The 14529-nt window shown below is 39.6% G+C and overlaps 1 non-coding gene across 1 annotated transcript; it reads right to left on the minus strand.

The window, feature by feature from the left end:
• Positions 1-14241: 14241 nt before the first annotated feature.
• LOC135988784 (U5 spliceosomal RNA) lies at positions 14242-14309 on the minus strand. Its single transcript, XR_010606231.1, has one exon. It is a non-coding gene; the product is annotated as a U5 spliceosomal RNA (small nuclear RNA).
• Positions 14310-14529: the final 220 nt, after the last annotated feature.

The raw sequence follows: 14529 nt of genomic DNA on the forward strand, positions 1-14529 counted from the left end.
TTATCTGCAAGAATACTGTGGGAGAGGTTGGCTAGGGGAACAGTGGACTCAGGCCCTCCATCCTCCATTAGAAAGCAACCATCCTGCTTTTAAGCAGATGACCATATTGCATATTGTTTGCATTAGCAACCCAGAGGTATGATTGAGCCAAGCCAGCATTGAGCAGGTTTCCTGCTCAGATGGTCCTCTTAGATTGCTAGAGTAACACAGAGGCGTAACTTTAGGTGAGAGAGGGGTTGGGAATGGTTATGCTTTCTGTTGTGTGATGGGAGAGGAGGCCACCCTGTGCTACCATGGTGTCACTGCCTTGCTTGTGCATCACCACTGCGCTGCCCTGAGGAAACTAAAGAAAAGGTAAATATTGTCACTATTCATGCTCTCCAAAAAAAAAAAAAAAAAAAAAAGCCATTTCCATTCAGATTCTTTTCGGAAAAGTCACAGACTCTTTGCTTTAATGAATTCTGAATAGATGCAGGCACCTGAAAAGGGTTTTATTTAGGAGATTACTCTGTTCCCAGAGTTTTCCTACTGAGTAGTTACAGGCAATTCCCTGTTCAGTTGTGTCAGCCTTAGGCATTTCCCTTGCAAAAACTACAGATCATTTTGAACACTTCAGCAATGTACCTTATTCTTAAACACTGTGTAAGGAGCTAAGGAATGTGCCTCAGTGCTCTGGATTTCAGCTTCAGGAGGGCTAAAATATCACTTTCTTTGTCAAAGCACATGGATGCCAACTTGGACCTTGTCTCAGATTTCTTTCTGGTTTTGTTTCCTTTAAAGATCAAGGCTTTTTAGCTATAAATATCACAAAAGTAACTAAGAGCTGTGCATCATATATAATACAAGTTGCAAGTATTTTTACACCGGCAAGACTGACAGCTAAAGAAAATAAACTGTTTAATCTGTGTCATGGCCATGACTACTTCAATCTATGGAGCAAACACAACTCCTGCAGGTGACAAACCACTAGTGTCGATAATAGATGTGCAATGCATAGATCTGCTGGACAGCAGAATAATGGGGTGATGTTGGGGCTTGCAAGACCACTCTGTGGGGTGGCAAGGATGAGATCACACTAATTCTCATGGGTTGGGAGCTCCTGGGAATCCAGCTGACCTCCAGCACAGGTCACAGCTGCTCAAATGCGCACTGTGGTTCGTGTTTGCTGTAGGTGGAAGGTTGTTACAGGAGAGGAGACAGCTGACTAGTAAGGAGTTATGGCTCCATCGCTGAAGAGGTCAGGGATCTCCAGCTCTCTGGTCTACGTGCTGCTAATCCTTGCAAAAAAATGTCTAATGCAGTAGCCTGGAAATCATAATATAGATGACATTTTTTTCTAAAGTTCAAAAAGGGGTGGATTTGGTTTGCAACTTCCTCCAAAATGCAGATTCTTAATGTAAAGGAACCAGAGCTACCTCAGAAAACTGGAACCAACTAGTACTTACTGAATCATGGCAATAATAAATAAGGGATCATTGCTTGCAGTTTTATATCCCTTTCGTCCAGAATTTTCTGTATGCAGTATAAGCATTCATTAACTCATAGCCTCATGATAGCACTGAGTTATAGCTATTTAACAGATAGAGGATTGATACCAAGAGACTAAGAAACTGGGTTATTTTAACAGAGGGAATAACTGCAGAGCCAGTGATGAAAAGATGCCAAAAATTCTAGTATTATGCACTTATAAATCATTGTGCATCATTCAAAAGTCACTGGTAAATATTTGCCTCCCCGAACCCTGAGACACACTGCCCTTCCCTTACAGTGATGCAGCGTTACACACTCAATAGTTGTATTGTCTCTTGTAATTCATAGACGCACAGAAAGATATGACTGTGAAGGGCACCAGGAGGACATTTGGTCCATTTCCCCAGATTAGTCATTCCTGAGAGATATCTGTTAGGACAGGCTGTTTTTCAACAGTATGATGTCCTTAAAGACCTCTAATATTAGAGATCCACTGGCCTTTCATCTGTAAAAACTTTACATTGATTTGCTATCCCTAACATTTCCAGTACTTTTCATAAAGTCTGACCCACGTGTCTCTTCTCGTAATTTAAAACTGTTGCTTCTCATCCTATGCGCTGTGGCCACGAGCACCAGATGTTCCTCTTCATCCCTTTGTAACAACCTTTCACACACTTGAAAACGGTTATCATGCCCCTCAGCCTCCTCTTTTTCATGCCCCTTTGATCTCAGGGGCACATTTCCTTGACTGCTGACTGTTATCGTGTCTTTGCAATACTTCTCCTGCTGGTCTGAAACTTTCTAGAAGGTTGTTGCCTGAAACCAAACCTGGGGTGTACCTGGGGCAGACCTGACCACCACCTGCAGCTCAAATAAACGTGGCTATTTCGCAGCAGAACTGCTGCCTCGCCAGTTGTTCCTCATCTTCGGTTTGCGCAGCTGATAATTCCTGCCTGAGAGCTGCATTTGTCTCTATTGAATTTCATCTTGTTCTTTTTAGCCCATTCTTCCAACCTGTCAAGATGATTTTTGAATTCGAATCCTACCCTCCAATTTACTCACAGTCCTTCCCAGCTTCATGTCAGCTGCAAATTTAATAAGTGTATGTTCCATTCCATAATTCAGGTCATATTGCATAGACTTTAATGAGCTCTGGGAAGAGTGAAAGAAATCAGCAGACAATTTGACAAAAGCCTGTGCTTCTACGTGTTGCTCAACTATGGAAAAAGATTCCTTTGTTGGTTTTTTTTCCTAAATATATCTGAGGCTTCCTTGGTTTTGGTCCTCTTTTTAAAACTCTAAAGATTTTTACTCCTGCTTTATTTTTCTGAATATTTTTTTTTAATAGCAACAATTTATTTTAGCAGTTTTTAAAAGTCAGTTGTGGGATAGAGATACCAGATATAAAACATTAGCCACTCACATTGTGCTGGCATTTTTAATGTTGTGTTAAACTATGTAAATCACGAATACAATCCAAATACCACTAACATGACAGAGATTACCCAAAACTGCTGACACCAACAATCTCCAAGGGAAAATTTCTCTGTGATCGGCTTTGATCAGACCTTTCTCTGAAGCTTTTATGTAGGCTTCCACTCATGCAGGTCAGGGCATCTGCCAAAAGAGTATTTTCTTTGCTGTTTATGTAGTGCAGCAAGCGACCATTTGGCTTAGAGGCAGGAACGTAAATCCTAATGTGTTTGATTTGCTGGGCCACAGTGGCACCTTTTCCATCAGAAACAAAGCTCTCTTCTAGTTCAGCTTACTCAGCAGGGTTTGTAAAGCTGGATAATCCCATGAGTTTCAGCTGCTAAACCTGTTGCAGATATTTAACATAAAATGACAGAGCCACCGTTCTTTAAACTATTTCTTTGGCACTTAAAAAAAGTCTGAGGCCACTGACCCATCACGGAACAAAACTTATAGTAACAGTTGGTAATGGTATCTTTGTCACAAACCTTTGTGATTCTCGTTCATGAGAAATCTGAAGTTACCTGAGAAGCAGAGGGTTTTAACTGAGGTTACATAATAATGTTTGTGTTGGATCTTGTAAAAGGCACTGTGAAAACCATTCAAATCTTTTAAAACATCTTTAATATGGAAATTAACAGATGTCAGGAAAAGATGTTTTTCTTAACTCTACTTTTCTTTAAAATTTTGCTTACTATTATTTATCTGTATCAGTGATTTTTTTAAGTTATTTAAAATGTGAATCCTTGTTTGCATCCTGGGTTACCCATCAAAAATAAACTTGAATGGGTTTTTATACCTGTTGTATTCTACATGGGGGCTTGTATTACTTTTGTCTGTGCAAGCCAGTAGAGTTTTCTGCAATACCCAACAGGTATCCTGGACAGGATGTACCTTCTCTTTCACCCTCTTCATATGGAAGTTTTTTGTCAATAATGTTTCTGATGGTGTCTGTGAGGAAATCTAAATTAGACCATGCACTGGCCCTGTGGACTACACTACCCAATACTCTTAACAGGTTTCAGATTGAGAAGATAAAGTGTGTTGAATTTTCAACTGAAAAATGTACAGTCCTTTTCAACCCAAAATAAAAATCCTCTCTTCAGATGTTCTCCATCTTTAACAAGGAAGATATACCTCAGAGCATAATCTTTAATTTTCTGCTTTCAACAACATTTCTGGCAGTGTCATTTGCTTCTATGTTCGAGCCTTTTTTAGTGCAATGGCAGATATCTTTAAACTCTACCTGAAGTAATAGCAACTAAAGTTGGTAGAATGACTTGATCGTAAGGAAATCTGAACATGTTGCCAAGAAGGGGCATTGACACTTACTGGTATGCATTTCTCTTTCAGTCTGTTGATATAACCTTAAGCAGGATAGCAAACAGTGCCAGTTGAAAGACCCAGTACAAATAAATACAGCAGTCAGAGAGGCTGAAGCCATAAATAACACTTTAAATTTGTATATATAGGAACTCTGGGCACAAGAGGACTTATTATTGTCTTTACACTTTGCTCTCTTTAGGATTCTCTGGATCATAGCAGGAATTCTTCATGTTCCTTTTGTTCCCCCAAAGGGATACTGTCATCCAAGTCTCCCTTTCTGTGATACCTCTGTTTTCCAAGGTCCATGCAGACTGGAAACTCTGTGTAAATTAAATATTAGGTCTGGAGAAACTCTGTCCTGGTATCACAGGGCCTGGTGTAACCCTCACAAGGGATATGTTGTAAACCAGGCTCAGAAGCAAATGGATCCAGAGTTGCTGCTATGTCACCAAACCACTTTGTATTCTTGATTCTTCTCCTGTATTCCTCAAGGGCTGGTCAGCAAAACATTGAGCACGGGAGAATTGTTTTAGAGATTTGTTGTTGTTATATGTGCCATCAGTTGTCAAGAGCAAAAGGAGCTTGTCAGCCCAAAACAAAACTGAAAAATGTATCTTGTATTTCTGTAGAGAAGAATCATTTGAGAAAGAATCGAGAGGCGTAAAGTTTGATTGTGATTCTTAGGATAAAGTACAAAGACTTTCAAACTGGCTAGAAGGAAAAATGATAAGCACTCCCAAACAGACTCCCTTCCTTCTAATTTGTCATGATACACCATCTTAGACATATGTTTTCGCCTTTTTCAAATAATAGTCTAACATTACCAGCCCAAACTAAGAGTGAGTAATGTCTCACTTCTTTGAATCTTCACAGTATAAATCCACTAGCATAAATTCACTTCTCAGCTCGGCACACTCAATGCTAAAATCTACCAGTGCTTGCCATATCCCCACAACGGTCAATAGCTGATATATGAAAAGTTGTTCTCAGCTCTATTATCCTGGGGAAGGAAAAAAAAAAGATATTTAATATCTCTATTCAGAGATGCCATGCTGGTGGTACAATAAGCAGCAATGACAGTCCTATTGATGACTTCCATATATTCTCTCTCATTTACTCTGGAAGTACTTTACCATGGGCTTAGATAACAGAGAGCATTGCTACACCATTCTACAGGCTATCTCAGAAGTTAATTTCAGTCACATACTTTTTCTGTTATAAAACATGAACTTTGATAATTAAAGGAATGATTATACAATGACAGGATTACAGGCCTTGTGGACAGGAAAAAAATCGGTAGACATCATGTGTCTTGATTGTCATGTGCAACATGACAATGGAATAGGAAATATGGATAAGGTGAAAAGAATTATCAGGTGAGTGCATCACCCATTGGAGAGATGTGTATTAAAAGATCAGGTGTCACTAATTCCTGATTTAATTAGAGGAATGGATTGAGTGGATGTTTACAGGAATTATCCTGAACATTATGCAATACTTCCATTTGTGATTTTCAAGACAAGGTGGAGGACACACTATATTAAATCCACAGAGAGCAACAGCTGGGCAATATATGTATGACAAGACAGGTTTCGAATTACAACAGTGTTGATAAATTGGAGAAATAGTCTGGAAAAATAGAATGTAATTCATAATCTAAAAAATGCAAGCTTTGGCTTTCTGCAGGAATGGTAAACCACACAAAAGCTGGAGGGTAATGCAGCAGATCTGCAGAAAGGAGCTCAGGTTTAAAATGAGTCACTAAAAAAAATTTAAAAGGCTGCAAAAAAACCCAAACAAATACATGTATCCTTACTTATTAACTGGCTCTTCTGTTGTAACTGTAACATTTCTCAGTGAGGTTATGCCTTCAGTATGTGTCCTGTGGCCAGCTTGCCTGATGGAGCTCAAAAATAGATGTAAATTAGCTGGAGGGAGACTAAAGGACAGCAGTGAGAATGATGAAGATTAAGAAGGGACATCTGGGGAAAAATGAAAGCATTGCATATTTTTGGTCCAAAGACTGGAAGTTTAAACAACAGACATCTTAGGTGAGGAAAGGAATGAGGTTTTCCCTTTGCCTACATGTCAAAGAACAAATGCTCTTAAATTACGGCAAGGCAAATATGAGTTAGACATAAGGAAAATCTTTTCGGCAAGAAGGATAATGAAGCACTGGACCAGAAAGTCTGGGACAGTATTGGAAAACCCACCTGAGAAATTTTAAAGAGCAGTTTAGGCAAATATCTGACTGGAATGGCATAAGACTAGCTCATCCAATCTCAAACCAGAGGAATGACTGGATGACTCCTTCAGTTATTTTCTGTTCTTATTTCTTGTCATTCCAAATTTGTCTTCATTTTTGACCATGTGTGTATTCCATTGGCTGAGATAGCCCTACACTTGACTTTTAATTTTTCTATGTTTAAGGCGCAATGATCTATCAGCATTTCCACCAAGCTGTTAATCAAACATGTGCCTGACATATCACAGGATGGTGCTATCCATTTTTTCCTGATAAATTATAAAGCCATGTGAAAAGCTGCATGTACTTTTGGTAAATTTGTACTTTTGGCCATTTCACCTTCACTCTGCCATCAGTCTGCTTATCATTTTCCCCTGGGACGTTTCTCTCATTCCAACCAGCTGAGGAAGTTCAAACAATTACCAAAAAGTATCTGTATCTAGCAAAAACCCTTGGAGAAAAGAGTGATCATTATGGAAATATATCCTCCTTCCCTTCTTCCCACCAAGGGAAACAGATAGCATCTCAAGTAGAGGGAAAAGAGATACTTATTCCTTCCTGATCTGCCATTAAAATGTTCATTCCAGTAGCTGGTGATCATACTATTACCTTTGTACTTATGCAAAGGGGTCATTCCTGGCTTTACAAAAGCATGCAGACAACTCTTTCTAGTTGTGCAATATCCTAAACTATTACATTTTAGAAACATTTTTAATAAATTAGAATGAAATCTAAAAATCTATGAAATCCAAGGGGAGGCTCCTATTGGTTTCAGTAGGGTTGAATCAGATCCTTTACAGGCAACATCCAGAGGTAAATGCACTGGCTATGAAGTCTTTCTTCTCTTGTGATCAGTGCATTTGGCCTCATAATAACAAAGTAATCTAGAGAAATATGTACAAAGAAACAATGCAAGAACATTTTAAGAATACTGTTTACGCCTTCTTTTGCTTCCTTTTGAAATATCTGCCACATACCAACTAGTGGATAACTCAGGCAACCCAGTCTCCCAGTGCTAAAACCTTTACACAGACACTCTGCTATTGTGTAGTCTCTTCTTCTCTGCTTAATGTTATTTAATATGAATTTTCTGCTGAGAAAGCACAAGTAGCCTAGATAAAATGGAAGTGTTGCAAACTTGCCTGACAGTAAAACTGAATTTTTGCCTGCTTCTGAATATAATAGTTATAGCAGTGATCAGTGACATTTCTGCTTTGCATTTTGTACATCATTCGTTCCTGTGTTTCCCAAATCCATTTCTGTAGTGTGACGTATCTGTAAAATACCGATATTTTACAGAACACTGCCCAGCACTATTGTATGCCTAGAATTTCTTTACCGATACAAAAAAAAAAATCATATAATACTGAAATAGTATGAACAGCTGCAGTTCTAATGTAAGCATTTAAAATTCCTCTGCTACCTAATAAAATTATTTCAGACAGCAGTGTTAGTGGTTTGCATTGTACGCTGATGAAGCAGAGCACTGAAGTGCAAACTTTGATTTCATCTAGCAAGGATCATTTAGTTAGGAGTGAAGAGAAAGTCTGCCTGAAGAGATCTCTGTAAGAAATCCATTGTGACAAAACTGGAATGTGTCTGGAATTTTTCACCTTGTTTGTTTCTGCTCACTGCCTTGCTTCTACTGATTAATGTGTGGTTCCTCAAAGCCTAAAAGATATATGGTATGACAGGTAAATTTTTTTTCCTATAGCCCTGAACTTTGTTTCTTTGAGATTTTCTTGCTGAACCAGAAAGTTAAGCACGCCTTTCTCTGGCAGTGAACTTTTGCAGGCACTGTTTTTTCAGACAGATAAGAAATATTATAGTATTCTAATATTTTTTAAAAATGTACCTGAATCCCAAACAACTTGGAGATGGGCTGTCATGAGGTGCAAAGAAATGAAAAATAGCAACAACACCAGATAAAAGCTTGTTTTCAAAAGTTGCAGAGCAGTGGACGGGTTAGGTTCAGATGGAACAAACATGCAAAGCTCAATGAAAATCTTGCTTTTACTTCTGAATAAGGGATGCAAACAGCACGGTATCACAAAAAGTCAAACCACATAGGTGATTTTTGAGTTAATATCCATAGTGGTAGGCCTTGCAAAACCAGCTCAAGATCTGTGTATTTTGCATATTCTGAAGAGGATCCACCTTCAACTTACTGGTGGGTGACATACTTGCACTCTTTGCTTTCACTAAATTTGCTAAATTTTCAGGGAAAGATGTGCTTGGCCCTCCCTGCTCGGGAAAGTGAGCACTCTGCAGTCTGCCTAGCAGTGCAGAGCAAAACAAGACTCGGAGCAGAGGCCGACTCACAGGCACGCACATTATCATCTCTCCAAGCTGATAACTGCAGCCGGCAGTATATGAATGAAGGTGTCATGTATGCAGCGATTATGCAATATGTATCCGCACCGTCCAGTTCGCATTAGCATCAGTACGAGCATCTTATCAGGCTAGGCTGCTTCGCAAATGAATGCTGCCAGGCTGCTGGAATTATCTGCACAGTCAGATACTCATTTTTAGCTTTTTCATCATGGCTGAAGACAGCTCCACTTGATCTCAGCAAAGTTATTTTAAAATCTGAGAGTTTGCCAATGTTTCTTTTTAAAGGATCACATCTAGTGTGACTCATTACTCCTGGATTTCATTTGTCAGAGCAGCCAAGTAGTCTAGCTTTTACATTCCCAATGGCCATTATCTCTGTTTGTTAACAGCTAAATGGCTGATGCACGGATACACATTATTCCTGTATTTTCTTGCAGAGAGAGAGCCTTTGCTGGAAACAGAACATTAAAGCAAGAAACTGGAAAGATATGACAATCTATAGATTTTAGAGAAAAATAGTTATTGACTGGAGATATGTATATAAGAGATAGTTGGCTGAATATTAGCTCCAAGGAGCTGATTAATTGGATTTCTTTCCTTTTAGATTATAAGTGCATGTGCTGAAATACGGTCTTGTGATACTGACACTATATGTTAATAATAATTTCTAGCAGAAATCAATACATTAATTCCAAATATGACAATTGGTTTCCACAGTATGATCTTTACTCATCAAACTAGTCCCAGCATTTGCCTAAAAGTAAGTGAAAGTTTCCATATATATTCAGCCATCCATTTAAGCAACTGAAGATGGTTCCACTGGCCACTGAATAAACCTGATTTTAGGTGAATACTTCAGTAAGTTAGGGTCTGAATCATTGTAAAATTGAACTGAAGAAACCATTTGATTAGCTGATGTGGAGCCTGAACCATGTAATTATAAGATCACACACAGCTGGGGTGGAATTCATTAGTCAACACATTAGTTACCTTTCTAGAAGCACAGAGGGAAAATAATTGTTGCTCCATACAACAGGTGTACTACAGTTTGTGCAATACATGTCTGCAGTATGGTGCTGCAGCCACTTGTTTTCTGATTAGCAGTGAATCATGATGATGATGATGATGATACATAGTTGCTCAAAACAATTTCATGTGATAATTAGCACAGCAGAGAAAATTCCTACTACTAGTTCACGAGTTCAAAGCAAATGTAATCCAAAATCTTTCAAGCTGTTAAAATTTCATGTTCATGAAAAGATCTCCTCTAAAGTGCTCCACGGTAAGACTAGCAGCAGCAGTAAAAAAGATATAAACATTAAAATTGTTACTGTGACCTTTAGACCTTTTTTTTTTTTTTTTTTTTTAATTAGTAATGTACCTTGAGCAATTCTTGCTACTAGATGTAGGTCTATTCAGATGAATGATGCTGGGCTAATTTTGAGTTGGTAGATGTAAAATAGCAAAGATTTCATTCTAAAAACCAAAAAGGAACCTATTCTAAGGTATAGAAGGCCAGATAGTGCTGGAAAACAGCAATTGCAGATGCATGTGTGACTACATCTGCAGCGCAGGTGTTGAGTGGACTTTGCAATGAACAGGCAAGCAGAAACGCCATTGTGGTATTGAAAGGAGTTAAGGTAATACTATTACCATAAATGTGCATGGCCCAGCCATATAAACCTACCATTTCTTCTTCAAAAATGTTACATTTTGAGATACAATAGTGTTACTTGGATGACAGGGTAAATAAAAGACCAGTAATGTTAGCTGGTTGGTTAAATAAATAACTTCTCTGTTTGTGATGACAATTAAGTATTGTTATTGCAGATTTGTTATCATTATTTGAAAAGATTTCTTGAACTTCACCTGTAATAAAGAATTGTATTTAAAAAAATGAATGTTACTGTTAACTGTGTGCAATTAAACTGTTTCTCTGCTCATTATACAAAATAACATGTAATTAGAACATTAACACTTGGAATAATTCAAATAATAGTTCTAGGTCCCTTCCAACTTGAGCTATGCTATGATTCTATGAACAGTTGTAGGTCAAGAGCCATTCTGCATGGTTTGGGAGTCAGAGGAATCTGTATATTTTAAATGCCAAAAAAAATGTCGTGTATATCAATATGCTGGCACATCTGTAACACTGAGAGAGAACTTTTCAGATGATCCATAAGCATGGCACTTTCTGCTCTCTTTAAGTACGCTGCTAAACCTCTGGACTTTGAGGATCACTTGTCCTCTTGGGGTGTATTGTAAACCATTATTTGAACGTGACATATATCTGGCTTTGAGGGTGGCCTGGCTATGGCCCTGAACAGGCATGTCAGTCTCAGTATGTCTCCAGTCTAGTTGAGACTACATTACATGTCTGGGCACCATTTTACATCAGGTACTCACAGCAAGGAAGATAAAAGAGCTTAAACCCTCTTCATCCCACTGGTAAATCCCTGGTGTACATGCTCCCACCAAGGTCAGTTCCTCCTACAAAGAGGCTGAAAAAGTATTTCAGCATATTATTTATAGAGAGAGCAGCTGATGAATTAATTCCTAATACGTCACCTCCGTATTGCAGGTGGCAGTCTAAGCTGGCAGATGGGCAGCATGGCTCATGGGTAGCACGGCACTAGAATTCAGGGGCTATGAATCCTCTGCCTGGCTACAGTGCATTCTTTTCTGCTGAGTGACCCTGAGCATGTCATTTGTCCTGCTATAATGTGAAGAAAATGATTCAGACTTCAATTTAAAACACTTCAAAATATAAGCTTGAAAAGCTCAGTACGAGGGACAGCTATTATTAAAAGCAGTGCTAGGATCTGCAGTAGATTCTCCCTGTTTCTGCATCTGTTGGTCTTTATCTTCATGTCTCCTTTCGTCTTCAGCCCTTTGCCTCCCACAAACCCCTTTCCACAACCAACCTTCATGAGGCCGCACTCAAAACAGACCCCTTCAGCAGCCTGAAATATCTAGTTCAGCTTAAGGCAAATAAAGAGATAGAATAAACAAGCTGATGAAGATTTTTCCCAGTAATTCAAAACAACCGCAAATTTACATATAATCCTTGTGCCCTCACCCCTCCCACAGTCCTTCCTCTTTTCCTCTTCGTTGTTTTGCTATTGTTCATACTTGACATGCTACACCTGCTTCAGTCCAAATGCCCTTGAAGGCAAGGGCTGGATCTTTTTTATCTCTTTATTGTGCCTCCCATATAAATGTAGAAATGAACATTATATTTGAAATATTGTCAAAAGAACACTTTGATGATTTAGTGTTCTGCATCTTTGTAAACACTTTGTTTTCTCCCCTGCAGGGAACCAACTGCCTCATTCGGATCTTTTGTCACTGATTCTTTCTGAGTGTTCCTGTTTTCGCTGTCGCAGATCTGAGACAGGTGCTTTTGAAAGCATTTGTTTCACACTCTGTTATTTCTTGCAGAGTCATATCACCTCAGAGCTGATTCTCACTGCCTTTTGCAAACAGTTGCTCCCACCACTTGGGGCTAGTGCCGATTTCTTCCTGCTCTCTCTCTGAAGAGAGTGGGGTTTTGCTTGAGAACTGTACCTGGTTTCTGAAGTAACCCAAAGGCTGTATCTGCAACTGCAAAAGAAGGAGCAAGGGGCTGTGAGGCACCATGCCTGGTGTCCGGCAATGGCTACAAAACAACCCTAAGGAGCCTGAGAGCAGGGAAAGCCCAGGGCGGCACCTCCCTGGGTCACCTCTGTGGGTCAGGACTTCCTGACCCACGCTGTTGTGTTTATCAGCTCACAGCAGATATTTACTCCATGAGTTTCTCTGACTGTTTCTTGAATCCATTTATAATTTTGGCTTCCAAAGCATCCTCTGTCAATGGCATTTCAAGTTATGGATTATGTGAAGAAGTACTTTTGTGTAAAGCCTGCAGTCCAATAGTTTCATTTGGTGTCTCCATGTTCTTGTCTTATGAGATATAATAGTCATCATTCCCTTCGTTCCTCCTTGTCATTCATCATTTTATAGACCACAGACTGGTTTTTTTCTGTTCTGAAAAGTGCAGTTCTATTTAATATCTCCTTGGACTGAAGTCGTTTCAAACCTCTGCTCTTCCTTGCTGCCCTTCATTGTACCTTTTGCTTTCTGAACTGGGGTGGCCACTATCATGCCTAGCATTTAAAACTGGGATTTTATGTAGTGACATAAAGATGTTTTCTCTCCCCTCCTCTACTTCTGGCCTCACCAATATACTCTTATTATATATTATATTCCTAATATATTGGGGTTGGGGGAGGGATGCTGGATGCCGTTAACCTCAGGACTAAACATTTTCAAAGGAGTATCCACAAAGACTCCTGCAGTCTGAGAGATCCTAATTATTAAATAACATAGTTTGCATGTAATTCCATTGTTAGAATCATAGATTCATAGAGTGGTTTGGGTCGGAAAGGACCTTAAAGATCATCTGGTTCCAATGCCCCTGCCATGGACAGAGACACCTTCCATTAGATCAGGTTACTCAAAGCCCCATACAAGCTGGCCTTGAGCAGTTCCATGGATGAGGCATCTACAATTTCTCTGGGCAACCTATTCCAGTGTATGAACACCCTCACAGTAAATAATTTCTTATATCTAATCTAAAACTACCCTAGAATCATAGAATAGTTTGGGTTGGAAGGGACCTTCAAAGGTCGTCTACTCCAACCCCCTGCAATGAGCAGGGAGGTCTTCAACTAGATTGTGTTGCTCAGAGCCCTGTCCAGCCAGGCCCTGAAGTCTCTTTTGATCACCCCCAGACTATGGGTTGCAGCTTCATCACCACTCACATAAAAGACCAGTAATGGGTAGTAATCTGAGGGCTTTACCAGACTGGGAAGTTTCCTAGTGATATCCTTAACCCCAGGGAGGCAGAAAACTTCCCTGAGGAGGGTCTGTCCAGCACGTTCTGTTCTTCTCAGAAGGAGAGGAAGTCACCTACAACTGTAATCCGTCTTTTCTTTCCCATGGAGGTGGTCGTAATAAGGGGGGGTAGGTGTTTCTGACCCTGTCAGCACCTCTGCTGTAGATGGACCTTCATCCTCTACAGCCATTGACTGGTCTTCCACATCTAGAGCATCATACCTGTTGTATAGAGGCACCCAGGAAGGCGAGGTGGGCAAGGGGGAGTTTCGCCTGCCGCCGCAGGTGTGGACTTGCCTCCATTCACTCCTTTCCCTTGAGCTACTGCCTTCAGTCTGGCAGGGAAAGGATGCAGGACCCCCTTGATCTTGTTGTTTGTTGTGGGTTTTTTTTTTCTGGTGGCCATATCTTTTTCAGCTTAAAACCATTACTCCTTGTCCTATCACTAGACTCCCTGACAAAAAGTCTCTCACCATGTTTCCTGTAGGTCCCTTTAAGTACTGGAAGGCTGCTATAAATAAATTGCTTCTCTCCATGGAAACCTTTAGTAAAAGGTGAAAGATTTATGTGATCTGAAGAGAAGACAGAGGACATTCATGCCATCACTTCTATATTACTCTGAGACAGTGGCAGCTTCAGTCCTTTGGACTGAACTGTTAAAAGCACAGATTCTGATACAAATGGTAATAGAAGAGACTATGTTGATCTTTATGTTGTATATTTATATAAAGATCATGAAGTGTAGGAGCTTTACTATGTCATCTAGCCAGAAAGCACTAGGTAGTGGACCTAGAAAGTGTGCTGCA

The sequence above is a fragment of the Caloenas nicobarica genome, chromosome 4 (assembly GCF_036013445.1).
Source record: "Caloenas nicobarica isolate bCalNic1 chromosome 4, bCalNic1.hap1, whole genome shotgun sequence".
In the NCBI taxonomy this organism is placed as follows: Eukaryota; Metazoa; Chordata; class Aves; order Columbiformes; family Columbidae; genus Caloenas; species Caloenas nicobarica.